Here is a 6,689-nt window from a genome sequence, read left to right as displayed (position 1 = left end):
GCGAGAGTTTCAAAGCGTCTCTAAAGTAGCCGAGTGTCTACTTGTAGAGACTCTTCTTCATGAATCTCTGCCTTACCCACAGAGACAGTGTATTTAATAGGAATTAGACAAAGGCATATCAGTCACATGGGCGATTGTCAACAGATAGTTTACAGTAGTTAATTATGACTTTACAAAGCTTGATGAATGACGATGTCCTGTGATAACGTGTGAATGGATTACAGAAATTGATAATCATATTGTTCATGATTATGTGTTGATGGGAAGAGATTAACGCAGAAGGGTTCTTCCTTCAGTAAATGGAGTATTCACTTACCTATGGTCATATGGAGGGGAGGTAAGATAATGGGAGTGGGAGGCAGTTTAACAGGGTTGTGCACAGGGTTCTCAGTCTTGTCTGAAAAGGGCAAATTCCTCTGTCTGGGGTTACGGGAGAATCCACATGTATGGCTGTAAGAGGTTCTATTTTGAGATACTATCAGCCTCCCCCTTCTGAGGTGTTCTGTCTGTATTCTATGAGTACAGGCCTTCGGTTGATGAAATAAGGGGAATGTTTAACCCTTGAAGAGGCATATTCCACTCAAAATATTATCTCTCGCAGCACTGGAATAATTGGCCCAACATGTCTGTGCGGACCATGATGCCATTCCAAACTAATTCCATCTGCCCGGACATGATCCATAAAACTGCCAACCTCTGCCAGCGTATTCGCCTGCCCAAATGCCTCTGAAGCATTGTGATTGTTTCTGCTTTTACCACCTCCCAGGACAGTACATTTTAGTCATCTACCGCATTTTGCATAAGAACCTTGCCTGACATAACTCCCTTTCAACTGTCACATGTTGTTGAAAATACTCAGCAGGTCTTGCAGCATCTGATAAAATAAAAATCTGTTGATGTTTCGGGTCCTTCCTCAGAAACGTGAAGTCTGATTTCTCTTTACAGATGCTTCCAGACTTGTTAAGCATTTCCAGAAGCTTCTGTTTTTGTTTCTGATTTACAGCATCTGCTGTTCTCTCGGTTTTTATTTTCTTTAAATTTCCCCCTGTCCCCTGAAATCTATGGCCTCTAGAATTTGTCATTTCTACCTTGGAAAAAGATTCAGATTATAGAACATAGAGCATAGAACAATACAGTGCACAACAAGCCCTTCGGCCCTCAATGTTGGATAGAGGTGTGTGTGTGTGTATGTGAGAGTGAGAGAGTGAGAGAATCATGAAGTGGGGTCACCTGTAGTGTGGCATGAACCCAAGATCCCGGTTGACGCCGTGCTCATGGATACCGGGCTTGGCTATCAGCCTCTACTCAGCCACTCTAAGTTGATGCATGTCCCGATGTCTGCCTTGGAGGACATTCACCCAAAGATCCAAGGCCGCATACCCTTGAACACTGAATTGTTCCCCCACTGGGAGGGAACACCCCCGTGTGGCCTTTGTTGTGCGGTGTCTATTCATCTATGTTGTCAGAGCTGCAATCAGCCATGAGGTATTCCTTCACACTCCTGACTTGTGCCTCGGAGTTAGGTTTTGCAAAGTCAGGAAGTCAGTTATTCACTGCAAGATGCCTGGCCTCTGAGCTGCTCTTGCAACTGCATCATTTATATGGTTAAAATAATTTAATTCACTTTCTGGTCACCCTCAGGATATTAGCTTTTTATTTTTAAATTGTAGAATATGACTGATGCTGATGAAAAATAGAATTGTGATGTCAGCACTGATATTCTCCATTCCTGCCTTTGTAGATTTCTGGATTTTCCTGGGCCCCTGCTTGCCAGGGAATTTTCTCCATAACAAAGTGAGCAATGTTTAGTCTGATCTCTGGTGATAAGAATTCCAACCCAGCTCGGAAAAATTCAAGCCATAATCCAGGCTAACACTTTGGGGCTACACTGCATTGTCAGATATGATTGCCTCTGATTAAAATGGTAAACCAATTCTGTCAGTTTAATTGAATATCAAACATGCCGCACAGTATTCAAAAGAGCACTAGGAGATTCATCCATGGACCAAAGTAAATCAACTGGTCATTTATTTAACTTGCTATTTAGGGACTGTCTTACACAAGCACAAGCTGCCACATTAACTTATATGACAAACATCGCTGCTCTTCAAAGATTGTCTCTTGACAGTGAAGTGTTTCCAGGACATAAAAGGTGCTAAATAAGAGCAAGCCCTTTCATTTCTGCTTCAGATGTTTGACTAAAAAAAATCAGTTATCTCCATTGTTAATGATTCAGCAAACATACTGGGTACGTGGCAAGCATTTAAAACAGTGCGATGATTTAAATTAAATAAAGAACACTAACAAGTTACTTCTATTTGTGTGGCAATGCTGCCGGGCCCCACCAAAGCACACAGACACATATATCCACACCTATTTACAGAACCACACTATCCTTTTAGAAAAAGTGTTAAACTCAGTCAAAAATGCAAATCATTTAGTCAAAAGTATTGTGATGGTGTTATGCTGTACCTAGTACGTACACATACTAAAAAGCTTAAACGAATTCACTTAATTCCAGCCTGCGCTTGGAAAGAGATTATAAAAATCCCCACTGTAAAACTACAAGGTTGTGAATTTGAATGATCTATTTCATTACTAGAATTAATCTGTTTCAATAGCTCAGGCTTTGCATGATTCAACTGCTTTAGAGAAAGACTATCTTTCAGCAATTACGATGTGAAGATCACAAGACAGCCTGTAGACAGTGCAAAGATTATGTTCCAAACTTAGCTAAGGGCTTGAACTATGTCACAAGTTTTGCCACGCAACTAGCTAAGAAAACAGAAAACGCTGGAAACATTCAGTAGGTTAGGCAGCATCTGTTAAAAGATCACAGTAGGGTTAACGCTTAAGGATGATTTTTTTTCCCAAAAGCTATTTTAGGCTCAAGAATATTGATTTTCTTTAAATCATCCACTTGTAGGGAAAGAGGAAAGGCTGTGTCATGTCCCTATGATAATACAATACCACTGATGAGAAGGAGCAAGAAGGTCTATTTATTTCCTTTGGTCTGGAGACAGGGATAGCAAGGGGACATGGGTTGGAGGGAAACATGGCCAAGGCCCACACTGAGCCCCTAATATTTGGCTAACCAATACCAAAATGCTAGCAATCGTAGATTCCTTACTTACCCACCTCAGTGAAGAACAGCAAGCAGACTTAATGCAACTGCTGTCAAGACCTTATGGGGAGACAAATTAGGCTGCATAACTCTATGAGCTCGAACTCTAACTCTAAGTGATGTGAAAATGATCCCTCCCAGAAGGCAACCTCCCTAGGCCCAGAAAAGCTGGCCCACGCTCAGGAACAGATTAACTACACGCAAGAGCAAAACAAATAAAGCCCAGCAGCTGTAGTAAGAGCACTGAAGTTATGCTCATGCCCAATCCAGTAGTTCCATAATGCTCTGTATTCATCATAAAAAAATGACTGGAAGCCAACTCCTACCCAATGCCCTTGCTTGTAGATTGCATAGACAGGGGGAGTAAAACAGCTTACATTACGAAGATAGAGTTTCTCAATGGATATGTTAGGTTATCTTAACTGCTCGTGTGAAGGAAATCTCTGCCTTTGTCACTCTAGACGGATTATGCCAGTATCAAGTTATGGCATTTGGACTCTGAAATGCTCCAGACAGGTTTTAAAGGCAGTTGAACCAAACAGTGGAAGGCTTACTTAGTTGTATAGTGTACCATGATGACCTCCCACGTACAGTGACATCTGGGAAAGGCACTGAGAGCAATTGGAAGTCGTCTTCATAAAAGACAGTCACCTGACCCAGCGGTTAATCTCACACAGAATAGGTTTTCCTTGGCCTATGTGACCTATCTCAAATATAATAACAGATCAAGCATGAGTACTGGCCAGAGCTGCAAAGTATCAGCACAGTTCTCCATGTTCACAGAACAAAACAGGAAATCATGAGCTTCTTTGGAATGTGTGGTTCTCTCGAACATCAGTCTCAAGTTTCACCACGTAACTGTGCCGTTGACAAACCTACAACAAAAAAAAAGACAATACCAGCTGAGAAATGTCAAGCAGCATTTTGAAAAGCTGGAAGTCTTTTCAATAAGCAAGCCTATACTTGCGGCCCCAAATTTTAACTAAGTATTTGAAGTACTGCTCCTCGGATGCTGCCTGAACTGCTGTGCTCTTCCAGCACCACTAATCCAGAATCAATGCAATTGACATCAAGGTAGGGGCTGCCCTCAGAATAAATAAAGTAATTGGGAACAAGCTCTAAAATAAACAAGCGTCAGAAATGGAACTCCGCATTAGAGAACCAAATCTTTGGGTTATGAGAAATATTTTGATATATGTCTGAAATGGAGATTGTAGTCTGTACTAACCACAACTCATTAACTTTTGTGGAGACCTTTAAGATGCAGAATGCTGGGTTATTGTTGGAATTTGTCCCTTCAACCATACAACTTAAAAAATACCCACATACCAGGAGATCAGGCACTCTATCCAGTATTTAGAGATTAGATTAAAAATGAAGAGGTATAATTGATCAAAGCTAGAGGAATGAATGTGTGTCTGTGTGTGTGAGCGTGCCTTAGTGTATGTGTATATCAGTGTGTGTGTTTGAGTGTGTGTGTGTGTCTGAGTGTGTGTCTGAGTGTGAGTGTGAGTGTGTGTGTCTGAGTGTGAGTGTGTGTGTCTGAGTGGGTGTGTGTCTGAGTGTGTATGTGTGTATGTCTGAGTGTGTGTTTGTGTGTCTGTTGTCTTATGTACTTCTTTTTGCTTTTCTCCCTTTTGATGAAATTAAAATTAACCTCATTTCATCCATCATGCAGGGTAAGTACCTTGACCATGACCAGAACCACAGATCACCCAAAAACATAAATAAAAACTTGAAATTAAAGTTTGATAAGTGTACTAATGCAGCCAAAATGACAATTGATATAAAATTAGTGATTGTCTGACAAAAAGACACTGGAATGTGATACCTGATAAGGTCAAGTTTAGAATGATGCTGGAAAAGCACAGCAGGTCAGGCAGCATCTGAGGAGCAGGAAATTTGACATTTCAGGCAAAAGCTCTTCATCAGGAATGATGAAAGGGCTTTTGCCCTAAACATCAATTTTCCTGCACCTCAGATGCTACCTGACCTGCTGTGCTTTTCAAACACCACTCTAATCTTGACTCTAATCTCCAGCATCTGCAGTACCCAATTACACCTGGTAAGGTGTCAAGAAATCTTCAAAGGGATGGACTAATAAGGGAGAAGATACTCTAAAAACTCAATCACAGTCTTCTGGAATGATCTCAGACTGATGGGAGAAAAGACAATCGCGAGAGACAAATTTTGTGTCATAGAGTCAGAGATGCACAGCACAGAAACAGACCTTTCAGTCTAACTCGTCCATGCCGACCAGATATCCCAATCCAATCTAGTTCCACCTGCCAGCACCCGGCCTATATCCCTCCAAACCCTTCCTAGAAAAGACAATCGCGAGAGACAAATTTTGTGTCATAGAGTCATAGAGATGCACAGCACAGAAACAGACCTTTCGGTCTAACTCGTCCATGCCGACCAGATATCCCAATCCAATCTAGTTCCACCTGCCAGCACCCGGCCTATATCCCTCCAAACCCTTCCTATTCATATACTCATCCAAATGTCTCTTAAATGTCGCAACTGTACCAGCCTCCACCACATCCTCTGGCAGCTCATTCCATACACATACTACCCTCTGCGTGACTAAGTTGCCCCTTAGGTCCCTTTTATATCTTTCCCCTCTCACCCTAAACCCTCTAGTTCTGGATTCCCCCACCCCAAGGAAAATAACTTGTCTATTTACCCTATCCATGCCACTCATAATTTCGTAAACCTCTATAAGCTCACCCCTCAGCCTCCGATGCTCCAGGGAAAACAGCCCCAGCCTGTTCAGCCTCTCCCTATAGCTCAAATCCTCCAACCCGGCAACATCCTTGTAAATTTTTTCTGAACCCTTTCAGGTTTCACGACATCTTTCCGATAGGAAGGAGACCAGAATTGCGCGCAATATTCCAACAGTGGCCTAACCAATGTCCTGTACAGTCGCAACATGACCTCCCAACTCCTGCACTCAATACTCTGACCAATAAAGGAAAGTATACCAAACGCCTTCTTTACTATCATAACTAGAGGGTTACCTCAGATTACAACAGGATCTGAACCAGATGGGCCAATGGGCTGAGAAGCTTCTCTCAGAGGTAAAAAGTTCATTCTATCCTGGTCTGTATATGCTCTTGGAAGAAGCTATGCTAATGAATTAAGCTATCTGTTGAAGGAGCAGTGCTCCGAAAGCTAGTGCTTCCAAATAAAGCTGTTGGACTATAACCTGGTGTGTGATTTTTAACTTTGTTCAAATGAATTAAGTGCTAGTATGCACCAGTGGGTTGAGGTTTGTGTTTACTACTAGCCTTAGTTCAAGCACTAGTATGCTGAGACCTTCACATTCAAAACGCACCCACTAGTCACCCCCGAGTTGTAAGTAAATGATTGTCTGGCTCTGAGTGCGAGAAGCCAGCTAACCAGTAAACCAAACAAAAGGACTCAGGACAAAAAAAAAAATTTAATGCAAGGGTAAACTTCTCAAAATCGACTGCTCAACTATTAATTCTTCACTAGGTACCTGCAGAATGAAACATATATTGTTTAATTCATTTTTTTTAGCTTTTTAAACTTACTTACCATT

The 6,689-nt window shown here is 41.7% G+C and overlaps 1 long non-coding RNA gene across 2 annotated transcripts in view; it reads left to right on the top strand.

Annotated features, from left to right (window-relative positions):
- Positions 1-4,092, top strand: part of LOC122554238 — a 91,325-nt gene extending 87,233 nt beyond the window's left edge. For both annotated transcript variants that reach the window (XR_006312948.1, XR_006312947.1), the window contains exon 4: positions 1,742-4,092. This is a non-coding gene — a long non-coding RNA (uncharacterized LOC122554238). The remainder of the gene's footprint in view (positions 1-1,741) is intronic.
- The last annotated feature ends 2,597 nt before the right edge of the window (positions 4,093-6,689 follow it).

Source organism: Chiloscyllium plagiosum, chromosome 11 (assembly GCF_004010195.1).
Source record: "Chiloscyllium plagiosum isolate BGI_BamShark_2017 chromosome 11, ASM401019v2, whole genome shotgun sequence".
NCBI classification, from domain to species: Eukaryota; Metazoa; Chordata; class Chondrichthyes; order Orectolobiformes; family Hemiscylliidae; genus Chiloscyllium; species Chiloscyllium plagiosum.
This window is presented reverse-complemented; position numbering and strand designations above follow the sequence as displayed.